This window comes from Salvelinus sp. IW2-2015, linkage group LG14 (genome assembly GCF_002910315.2).
Source record: "Salvelinus sp. IW2-2015 linkage group LG14, ASM291031v2, whole genome shotgun sequence".
Lineage (NCBI taxonomy): Eukaryota > Metazoa > Chordata > Actinopteri > Salmoniformes > Salmonidae > Salvelinus > Salvelinus sp. IW2-2015.
In genome coordinates this window covers 3,889,672-3,901,659 of record NC_036854.1, presented here as the reverse complement: position 1 = coordinate 3,901,659, position 11,988 = coordinate 3,889,672, and the positions used below count along the sequence as shown (strand labels likewise).

Genomic DNA, 11,988 nt, shown 5'->3' with positions numbered 1-11,988 from the left:
CTATAATAACTTCCGGCTCGCTTCCCTTGGACACTGTCGCTATCTAACCCAAAGAGCTTTCAATTGCCATACAATAATTCTCCATTGTGGCCTCCAACTGCGTCACTGCCTAAAAACGCTAGTAAAACCCCAAATCCATCGCTTTTTCAACCGTTCGCTGCCTGCACCCGCACGCCCGAACTACTCACTCTCAACCACCCTGGACGGTTATCCAGACCTAGAATATGTGGACATCTATTAAGTACCTAGGGTGTCTGGCTAGACTGCAAACTCTCCTTCCAGACTCATAGCAAACATCTCCAATCCAAACATCAAATCAAGAATCGGCTTTCTATTGCCGAACAAAGCCTCCTTCACTCACGCCGCAAACTTACCCTCAGTAAAACTGACTATTTCCTACCGATCCTCGACTTCGCGCGATGTCATCTACAAATAGCTTCCATACTCTACTACAGCAAACGGATGCAGTTATCACAGTGCCATCCGTTTTGTTACTAAAGCACCTTATACGACCCACCACTGCGACCTGTATGCCCTAGTCGGCTGGCCCCGCTACATGTTCGTCGTCAGACCCACTGGCTCCAGGTCCATCTACCAGGCTATGCTAGGTAAAGTGCCGCCTTATCTCAGTTCATCTGGTCACGATGGCTACACCCAACCCGCAGCACGCGCTCCAGCAGGTGTATCTCACTGATCATCCCTAAAGCCAAAACCTCATTTGGACGCCTTTCCTTTGTTCTCTGCTGCGTGCGACTGGAACGATTGCAAAAATCTCTTGAAGTTGGAGACTTTTATCTCCCTCAACAACTTTAAAAAATTCTGCTATCCCGAGCAGCTAACCGATCGCTGCAGCTGTACATAGTCCATCTGTAAACTACCCACCCAATTTACCTACTCACTCCCCATACTGCTTTTATTTATTTACTTCTTTCTGCTCTTTTGTACACAGTATCTCTTCTTGCACATTGATCATCTGATGATTTTAATCACTTCCTCAGTCGGTTAATCTGCTAAATTGTAAATTATTTCGATTTTATTGCCTACCTCATGCCTTTTGCACACATTGTATATAGATTCTCTTTTTTCTACCATGTTATTGACTTGTTTATTGTTTACTCCATGTGTAACTCTGTGTTGTCTGTTCACATGTTTATGCTTTATCTTGCCAGGTCGCACGTTGCAAATGAGAACTTGTTCTCAACTAGCCTACCTGGTTAATAAAGGTGTGAAATAAAATAAAATAATGATTTGTTGTAACCCACTGAAAAGGTGCATACTGCCACCTAGAGTGTGTTGTTTGAACAGGTATAAAGCCAAGGTGGCTATTTACTGTCACCTGCAGTTATGGAATGTTTTGCTCACAAGTGTAACTCATTGGCTGAGTCCCTCCTGGTGACATGGATGGAATTATGTGATCCTTCCTTAAACGATAGGAAGTCCCACCTATATTTGACTAGCTTTAAGATGGTGGAAGTCCTCGATGGCAATGGTTATTTCCAAGTAGTTGATCTCTATTTATCTCTATGTGTTTGAGCATATCCACATGTTGAAAACCTTTAAACCCTCCTGATGTCAGCCCCAGTATTTGTTAAAACAATGGAATTCTCGTCTCCATGAACCGTAATAGTGGCTGTAATAACGGGTAGTCCAAAATTATCTATTTATTTAAAAGTACAAATAATAATAATAAATATGTATTCAGAAATCGAGTTTCAGCTTTATTGAACATCATACCCACGGCATGTCAAAACCCTCAGTTATATGGTTTTATCATACACCTGCCTAACTAAGGTTGCAAAAATTTCGGGTAGTAAATATCAGGAGAGAATAAGCAGAAAATCCAGTCGCCAAACCTGGGATTTATGGGAAACCTGGGAATTGGGAAAAATTACCTGAAATTTGCATCCATATGTACAACCCTACTAAACTACCCAATATAAGATATTATGATATACCTGTCTACCCCTACCTGTATACTTACTGACCTATACTTCTTACACCCTACTGATATATTGTTACCTATATATGATATTAATATACCAGTCTACCCTACCTGAATAATCTATACCATGTCTACCTACCTGTATATATATGTATACCTTCCTGTTAACCTTACCTCTATATTTATACCAGAAAGGTCTACCCCTACCTGTATTTTTATACCGTCTACCCCTACCTGTATTTTTATGTATACCAGTCTACCCCTACCTGATATATTATACCAGTCTACACCTACTGTAATTATACCTATATATAAATATACCAGTCTACCCCTACCTGTATATTATACCTGTCACCTACCTGTATAATATACTACGTTCTACCTACCTGTTAATATTATACCAGTCTACCCCTACCTGTATTTTATACCCGTCTACCCCTACCTGTATATTATACCAGTCTACACCTACCTGTATATTATACCAGTCTACCCCTACCTGTATATTATACCTATATATTATAATATACCAGTCCTCCCCTACCTGTATATTATACCTACCTGTATATTATACCTGTCTACCCCTACCTGTATATTTTACCTGTCTATCCCTACCTGTATATTATAATATACCAGTCTACCTACCTGTATATTATAATAGACCAGTCTACCCCTACCTGTATATTATAATATACCAGTCTACCCCTACCTGTATATTATAATAGACCAGTCTACCCCTACCTGTATATTATGATATACCAGTCTATCCCTACCTGTATATTATAATACACCTGTCTACCCCTACCTGTATATTATAATATACCAGTCTACCTACCTGTATATTTGTTATGGATTTTATGAATAATGACTAAATGATGTATACATTTGACGTAGAACTATAACTAACAGAATACTACCCTGGCACTGTATGATTGTATGAAACTTATTAGAATCATAAAACTAAATCTAATGTGTGTAGTTTTAGTCAAACATTAGAACAAGGACTTTCTGTTCCTTTTTAGTATGTAAGCAGGGTGCAAGTGAGAAACAAATGGAGTTACCATCAGACCGGCTAGAATGCTGTGTTCCTTACAGGACATTCTGTCCCCACCCAGGGAGGGGAGAGACCTTGGGCTTGTAGTAGATTGTTTAACAGGTGGCAGACAACGTATGAGTAGGAGAAGACTTGTGAACTATGTTGCCATTGTATCTGAGAGGAGGAGGGACATTTATGACGAAATGTGAGGTATATAGACCAATGTACCGGAAATGATAGGCAGAGCTCTCTAAATAAACATTCCTGACAATTGTAGCTGGGCCTCCGTCTGATTCATTCCAACCAGTTTCCTACAAATTCTGGGTTTCAGGCTGAGTAATTAATTCAATTGGGTATTATGAATAACTGAGAACAAAATTCTCTTAACAATTATAATATACCAGTCTACCCCTACCTGTATATTATACCTCTATCTGTATATTATACCTGTCTACCCCTACCTGTATATTATAATACACCAGTCTACCCCTACCTGTATATTATAATACACCAGTCATCTCTCTCAACAACTGCCGGACTAAGCTGCAAATTAGCCTAGCAGGTTAGCATTGTGGTTAGCAGGTAGCCTAGCAGGTAGCCTAGTGGTTAGCAGGTAGCATTGTGGTAGCAGGGAGGCCTAGCAGGTAGCCTAGTGGTTAGCAGGTATCCTAGCAGGTAGCCTAGTGGTTAGCAAGATAGCCTAGTGGTTAGCAGGTAGCCTAGCAGGTAGCCTAGTGGTTAACAGTAGCGAGGGTAGCAGGTAGCCTAGTGGTTAGCAGGTAGCCGGAGTGTTAGCAGGTAGCTAGCAGGTAGCCTAGTGGTTAGCAGTTAGCCTAGTGGTTAGCAGGTAGCCTAGTGGTTAGCAGGTAGCCTAGCAGGTAGCCTATGGTAAGTAGCATGAAGATGCTGATTGTGCAAAGTAACCAAAAGGTCGATGTGCCCTTGAGCAAGGCACTTAACCCTAATTGCTCCTGTACGTCATTCTGGATAAGATCATCTACTAAATGACTAAAATGTAAAAATGCCAAACAGAGGAGAGGAGACCAAATCTTTAGCTATGTTCCTTCAGCGTTCTCCGCTTTTATTACACTCGTAACCGACCTTCTAAACTCATTCCTGTGCTCTGTTTGAGTACTCTGGAGATGGAAAGCCTGCTTAATGAAACATACTGCAGCCTGTTGAGTACTCTGGAGATGGAAGCCTGCTTAATTGAAACATACTGCAGCCTGTTGAGTTACTCTGGAGATGGAAGCCTGCTTAATGAAACATACTGCAGCCTGTGAGTGCTCTGGAGCATGGAAGCAGAATAGACTAGTAAAGCAATGCCTGTTAGAGTACTCTAGCCTGGCAGATAGGATAGCCAGCATTACAAGCCAGGACCAATTCACAGGTACCCTGGGTTCTTACTACGTACACCTACCCAATGTTACTACAGTTAGTACCCTTGGTCTACTACTCACCTACCAATGTTACTACAGGTTAGTACCCTGGACTACTACTACACCTACCAATGGTTACTACATGGTTACCCTAGTACCCGGGTCCTACTACTACACCTACCAATGTTACTACGTGGTATCCCTGGTTCTACTACTCACCTACCAATGTTACTACAGTTAGTCACCCTGTCTACTACTACCACCTACCAATGTTACTACAGGTTAGTACCCTGCGTCTACTACTACACCCTACCAATGATACTACAGGTAGTACCCTGGTTACTACACCTACCAATGTTTACTACAGGTAGTACCCTGGTCTACTACACCTAACCATGTTACTACAGGTTAGTACCCTGGTCTACTACACCTACCAATGTTTACTACAGGTTAGTACCGCTGGTCTACTACACCTACCAATGTTACTACAGGTTTAGTACCCTGGTCTACTTACACCTACCAATGTTACTACAGGTTAGTACCCTGGTCTACTCCACCTAACCAATGATTACTACAGGTTTAGTACCCTGGTCTCTACTACACCTACCAATGTTACTACAGGTTATACCCTGGTCTACTACACCTACCAATGTTACTACAGTTAGTACCCTGGTCTACTACACCTACCAATTTACTACAGGTAGTACCCTGGTTCTACTACACCTACCAATGTTACTACAGGTTAGGTACCCTGGTCTACTACACCTACCAATGCTTACTTACAGGTTAGTACCCTGGTCTCTACACCTACCAATGTACTACAGTTATACCCTGGTCTACTACACCTACCAATGTAACTACAGGTTAGTACCCTGGTCTACTACACCTTACCAATGTTACTACAGGTTATACCCGAGTCTACTACACCTACCAATGTTACTACAGGTAGTACCCCTGGTTCTACTACACCTACCAATGTACTACAGGTTAGTACCCTGGTTCTACTACACCTACCCAATGTTACTACAGGTTAGTACCCTGGGTCTACTACACCTACCAATGTGTACTACAGGTTAGTACCCTGGCTACTACTACACCTACCAAGTATACTACCAGGTTTAGTACCCTGGTCTACTACTACACCTAACCAATGTTTACTACAGGTTAGTACCCTGGTCTACTACTACACCTACCAATGTTTACTACAGGTTACGTACCCTGTAGTCTACGTTTACACCTACCAAATGTTAACTACAGGTAGTCCCTGGTCTACTACTACACCTACCGAATGTTACTACTGGTAGTTACCCTGCGTCTTACTACACCGACCAATGTACTACAGGTTATACCGGTTACTACACTACCAATTTACTACAGTTATTACTGGTCTTACTACTCCCCATACCTACCAATGTTACTACAGGTTAGTACCCTGGTCTACTACACCTACCAATGTTACTACAAGTTAGTACCTGGTCTACGACACCTACCAATGGTTACTTAAGTGCTACCCTGTCTACTACTCCACCTACCAATGTTACTACAGTTAGTACCCTGGTCTACTACACCTACCAATGTTACTACTGCGTTAGTACCCTGGTCTACTCCACCTACCAATGTTCACTACAGTTAGTACCCTTGGTCTACTACAACCACCAATGTTACTACAGGTTAGTACCCTGCGTCTACTACTACACCTACCAATGTTACTAGCAGTTAGTACCCTGGTCTACTACTACACCTACCCAATGTTACTTACTGGTTAGTACCCTGGGCTTACTACACCTACCAATGTTACTACAGGTTAGTACCCTGGTCTACTACACCTACCAATTTACTACTGTCTGAATGGTTTATACACCCTATAAGGCAGATAGTACCTCATGTATAAGCGCCTCAGTTTGATTTGAATTGGTAACTTCTGATTGAAAAACATTGCATTAGACATGACATGAATATACTGCTATTGATATGTTAATTGGTTGGTATGTGGTTAGCATGGAAAGCAACAGCTGACAAAATAAAGAGATGTTTGCATTTTCTATCCATCACTCATCCGCTCCATCCTCCCCATCCCCCTTCCATTCCCTTCACCCTTATCCCCCCTCTCCATCCTTCCCCTTATCCCCCTCTCCATCCCTCACCCTTATCCCCCCTCTCCATCCCTTCACCCCTTATCCCCCTCTCCATCTCTTCACCCTTATCCCCCTCTCCATCTCTCACCATTAATCCCCCTCTCCACTCTTCACCCTATCCCCCCTCTCCATCCCTTCACCCTTATCCCCCCTCTCCATCTCTTCACCCTTATCCCCCCTCTCCATCCCTTCACCCTTATCCCCCTCCATCCCTTCACCCTTATCCCCCTCTCCCATCCCTCCACCTTATCCCCCTCTCCATCCCTTCACCCTATTACCTCCCCTCTCCATCCTCACCCTTATCCCCCCCTCTCCATCCTCCACCCTTATCCCCCCTCTCCATCCTTCCGTCATCCCCCCTCTCCAATCCCTCCACCCTTATCCCCCCTCTCCATCCCTTCACCCTTATCCCCCCTCTCCATTCCCTTCACCCTTATCCCCCCTCTCCATCCCCTTCACCCTTATCCCCCCTCTCCATCCCTTCACCCTTATCCCCCCTCTCCATCCCTTCCACCCTTTATCCCCCTCTCCATCCCTTCACCCTTATCCCCCTCTCCATCCCTTCCACCCTTATCCCCCCTTCTCCATCCCTTCCCCCGTATCCCCCTCTCCATCCCTTCCCCCTATCCCCCCTCTCCATCCCTTCCCCTTATCCCCCTCTCATCCCTTCCCCCTTATCCCCCCTCTCCATCCCTTCCCCCTTATCCCCCCTCTCCATCTTCTCCCCTCTTATCCCTTAGCACTGGCTCGGATCGGTCCTGTTAGTATCTTTGGCTACTTCCTAGTGGGGACTATCACCATAAAATCCTCATGGGACCAATTGTGTCAACTCGTTTGAACAGGAGAAACTGGAAGGAGACTTCAGGTACTGGAAGATATGTACACCGTTTGTTTGTATGTAATTGGCAAACATACTGCCAATTGTGTTACCTTGTAATATTACAGATAAATAGGATATTTGGGACATGATAGGCTGTACTTTCACGTGATAAAGTTTTTTTAAGTGACAGTGACCAATGAAGTGACTTTGTGTTTTTTACTTCCAGGTTCAAGCACATGCAAATCCGGTCAACGCAGAGTGCTTGCCTCTTTTCATACCGTCATGTCAAACACAAGTTCAGACACGTGGGTTAGACCGTGAATACGATTGGTCCGTGTTGTGTCTATTGGCATTAAGGACTTAGTGGTCTGTGCTGTTTAACCTGAATTAAGAGCTGGTAAGGTGGAACACATGAGGGACAGACAGGAGACTGCAGATGCTGCTGCCGCTGCCAGAAGAGTCTGATGAACAAAGAACTCTGGCTGTACAGTAAGGACACACACCTGCATGTATTACACACACACACACACACACACACACACACACGTACGTCTGATTGATTGATTGATTGTGTTTAAAAAAATATATAAATAAAATAATTCTCCGTTCATCTGAAACTGAACCTCTAGAATTCTCCTTAATGCAAATGGTAGGATCTAAACAACCCTCCTCTATTTTCTCCTCCTCCCCACCCTATTCTCTCCTCCTCTCCTCCTCTCCTGCCCACCTCCTCTCCTGCCCTCCTCCTCTCTCCTCTTCCTGCCGTCCTCCTCCTCCCCTCCTCCTCCTCTCTGCCCTCCTCTCTTCCTCTCCTGCCCTCCTCTCTCCTCCTCTCCTCTCTCAGTTGGAGTGAACACTTTGACTACCTGGGTGGTATCCTCAGCACATCATCATCTCCATCCCCATCTTTTGGTGTTTATAACAACCTCAGTCCAGGGGAGCTCAGTCCCTCATCAGTAAGGTACAGTAGTCCAGGGAGCCAGTGCCTCATCAGTAAGGTACAGTGCCCTCATCAGTAGTACAGTGTCCTCATCAGTAAGCTACAGTAGTCCAGGGGAGCTCATGTCCCTATCATAAGGTACAGTAGTCCAGGGGAGTCAGTGCCCTCATCAGTAAGGTACAGTGCCCTCATCAGTAAGGGTACAGTAGTCCAGGGAGCTCAGTGCCCTCATCAGTAAGGTACAGTGCCCTCATCAGTTAAGGTACAGTGTCCTCATCAGTAAGGTACAGTAGTCCAGGGGAGCTCAGTGTCCTCATCAGTAAGTGTACAGTTAGTCCAGGGGAGCTCAGTGCCCTCATCAGTAAGGTACAGTGCCCTCATCAGTAAGGTACAGTGCCCTCTCAGAGTACAGTAGCCCTCATCAGTAAGGTACAGTGCCCTCATCAGTAAGGTACAGTGCCTCATCAGTAAGGTACGTGTCCTCATCAGTAAGGTACAGTGTCCTCATCAATAATACAGGTCCATATAAGGTACAGTTGCCCTCATCAGTAATGTACAGTGCCCTCATCAGTAAGGTACAGTGCCCCTCATAAGCGTACAGTGCCCTCATCATAGTACAGTGTCCTCATCAGTAGGTACAGTGGTCCAGGGGACTCAGTCCCTCATCAGTAAGGTACAGTAGTCCAGGGGAGCCAGTTCCTCATCAGTAAGGTTCAGTGCTCCTCATCAGTAAGGTACAGTAGTCCTCATCAGTAAGGTCCAGTAGTCCCAGGGACGTGTCCTCATCAGTGAGTACAGTAGTCAGGGGACAGTTGTCCTTCATCAGTAAGGTCCAGGTCCTCATCAGAAGTACAGTAGTCCAGGGGACAGTGTCCTCATCAGTAAGGTACAGTAGTTCCAGGGACAGGTCCTCATCAGTAAGGTACAGTAGTCCAGGGGACAGTGTCCTCATCAGTAAGTCCAGTGTCCTCATCAGTTAAGGTTACAGTGTCCAGGGGACAGTGTCCTCATGCAGTAAGGGACAGTAGTCCAGGACAGTGTCCTCATCAGTAAGGCAAGTTCCTCATCAGTAAGGTACAGTAGTCCGGGGACAGTGTCCTCATCAGTAAGGTACAGTAGTCCAGGGACAGTATCCTCATCAGTACGGTAGGCCACTGTTTTCCCCCCTCTCTCTCCACAGTTTACTTGTCTTCCATGCCCTCATTACTGTCATTACCGCCTCTTATCCTCACGGTGGCAGTATATACCATCTGCTATACGTTAAAAAGGTTATCTCTAAGTCACTGTATGTAATGTCCTGTCTTGTAGAGGAAGAGAACAGAGCAGGTTTATAGGTTCATAGAGATCCTGAACTAGGGGACCTTTGTAGTCCTGTTGTTCAATACTTTCTCTTATTCTGTCTTGCAGTGCCTGACCACACACAGTCACAAATCTCTCTCTCTCTATCCCCCTCTCTCTCTCTCCTCTATCTGCCCAAACCCCTGCTCTCTCTCTCTCTCTCTCCTCTATCTGCCCCCCCTCTCTCTCCTCTATTTGCCCCCCCCCCCTCGTCTCCTCTATTTGCCCCCCCCCCCCCCCCCTCTCTTCTCTCTCTGTCTCTCTCTCTCCTCTATTTGCCCTCTCTCTCTCTCTCTCTCTCAGAATGCCTTTGTATGTATCTACCTGATAAGCTGCTTTAGTCAGCTAATAGACCTGTCCACCACTCTGTCAGACGTGGCTGGATACACCCACAGTAACATACGCCATACTGATCAACCATGCACGTGGTTTGTCCTGTGCGTTGTGTGTGTGTGTGTGTGTGTGTGTGTGTGTGTGTGTGTGTGTGTGTGTGTGTGTGTGTGTGTGTGCTGTGTGTGTGTGTGTGTGTGTGTTGTGTTGTGTGTGTGTGTGTGTGGTTCGATAAGTCTACCCATTACTTCCCTCAGCTCTCCTACCTGCCCACAACACACACAGATGACAATTAAGCTTTCTGGGTGTTACTACACACACACACACACACACCACACACACACACACACACACACACAACACACACAACCACACACACACACACACACACACACACACACACACACACACACACACACACACACACACAAACGTGCACAGACAAAACACACGTGCATGGTTGATCAGTATGCGTAATGTTACCTGTGGGTGTATCCAGCCACGTCTGACAGAGTGGTGGACAGGTCTATTACAGCTGACTAAAGCAGCTATCAGGTAGATACATACAAAGGCATTCTGAAGAGAGAGAGAGAGAGAGGGGGCAAATAGAGGAGAGAGAGAGACAGAGAGAGAAGAGAGGGGGGGGGCAAATAGAGGAGAGAGGGGGGGGGGGGCAAATAGAGGAAGAGAGGGGGGGCAGATAGAGGAGGAGAGAGAGGAGAGAGAGCAGGGGTTTGGGCAGATAGAGGGAGAGAGAGAGAGGGGGATAGAGAAGAGAGATTTGTGACTGTGTGTGGTCAGGCACTGCAAGACAGAATAAGAGAAAGTATTGACAACAGGACTACAAAGGGCCCTAGTTCAGGATCTCTATGAACCTATAAACCTGCTCGTTGCTCTTCCTCTACAAGACAGGACATTACATACAGTGACTTAGAGATAACCTTTTTAACGTATAGCAGATGGTATATACTTCCACCTCGAGGATAGAGCGGTAATGACAGTAATGAGGCATGGAAGACAAGGAAACTGTGGAGAGAGAGGGGGGAAAACAGTGCCTACCGTACTGATGAGGATACTGTCCCCTGGACTACTGTACTTACTGATGAGGACACTGTCCCCTGGACTACTGTACCTTACTGATGAGGACACTGTCCCTTACTGAATGAGGACACTGTCCCCTGGACTACTGTCCCTTACTGATGAGGACACTGTCCCCTGGACTACTGTACCTTACTGATAAGGACACTGGACCCTACTGATGAGGACACGTCCCCTGGACTACTTACCTTACTGATGAGACACTGTCCCCTGGACTACTGTACCTTACTGATGAGGACACTGTCCCCTGGACTACTGTACCTTACTGGATGAGGACACTGGACCTTACTGATGAGGACACTGTCCCCCTGGACTACTGTACCTCACTGATGAGGACACTGTCCCCTGGAACTACTGGACCTTACTGAGAGGACTACTGTACCTTACTGTGAGGACACTGAACCTTACTGATGAGGACACTGAGCCTCCCCTGGACTACTGTACCTTACTGATTGAGGCACTGAGGCTCCCCTTGACCACTGGAACCTTACTGATGAGGACACTGTACCCTACTGATGAGGGCACTGTACCTTACTGATGAGGGCCACTTGTACCTTACTGAATGAGCAAGCCACTGTTACCTTACTGATGAGGGCACTGTACCTTTATTGATGAGGACACTGCTACCTTATTGATGAGGACACTACCTTACTATAGAGGACACTGACCTTTACTGATGAGGGCCACTGTACCTACTGATGAGGCCTGTAACCTTACTGATGAGGGCACTGTACCTTACTGATGAGGCACTGCCCTACCTTACTTGATGAGGCAACTGCTACCTTACTGATGAGGCCACTGAAGCTCCCCTGGACTACTGTAACCTTACTGATGAGGACCACTGAGCTCCCCTGGACCTACTGTAACCTTACTGATAGGAACACTGTTACCGTACTGATGAGGCACTGTACCTTACTGATGATGGCCACTGAGCTCCCCTGGACTACTGCTACCTACTGATGAGGCACTTGTA

At 45.7% G+C, this 11,988-nt stretch overlaps 1 protein-coding gene and 1 long non-coding RNA gene across 2 annotated transcripts in view; one reads left to right on the top strand and one right to left on the bottom strand.

Annotated features, from left to right (window-relative positions):
- The window catches only part of abcd4 (ATP-binding cassette, sub-family D (ALD), member 4), a 35,457-nt gene that overhangs the window by 11,408 nt on the left and 12,061 nt on the right, over positions 1 to 11,988 (bottom strand).
- Positions 4,981 to 7,560, top strand: LOC139028736 (uncharacterized). Its single transcript, XR_011480962.1, has 3 exons — positions 4,981 to 5,014; positions 7,230 to 7,354; positions 7,536 to 7,560. It is a non-coding gene; the product is annotated as an uncharacterized lncRNA (long non-coding RNA).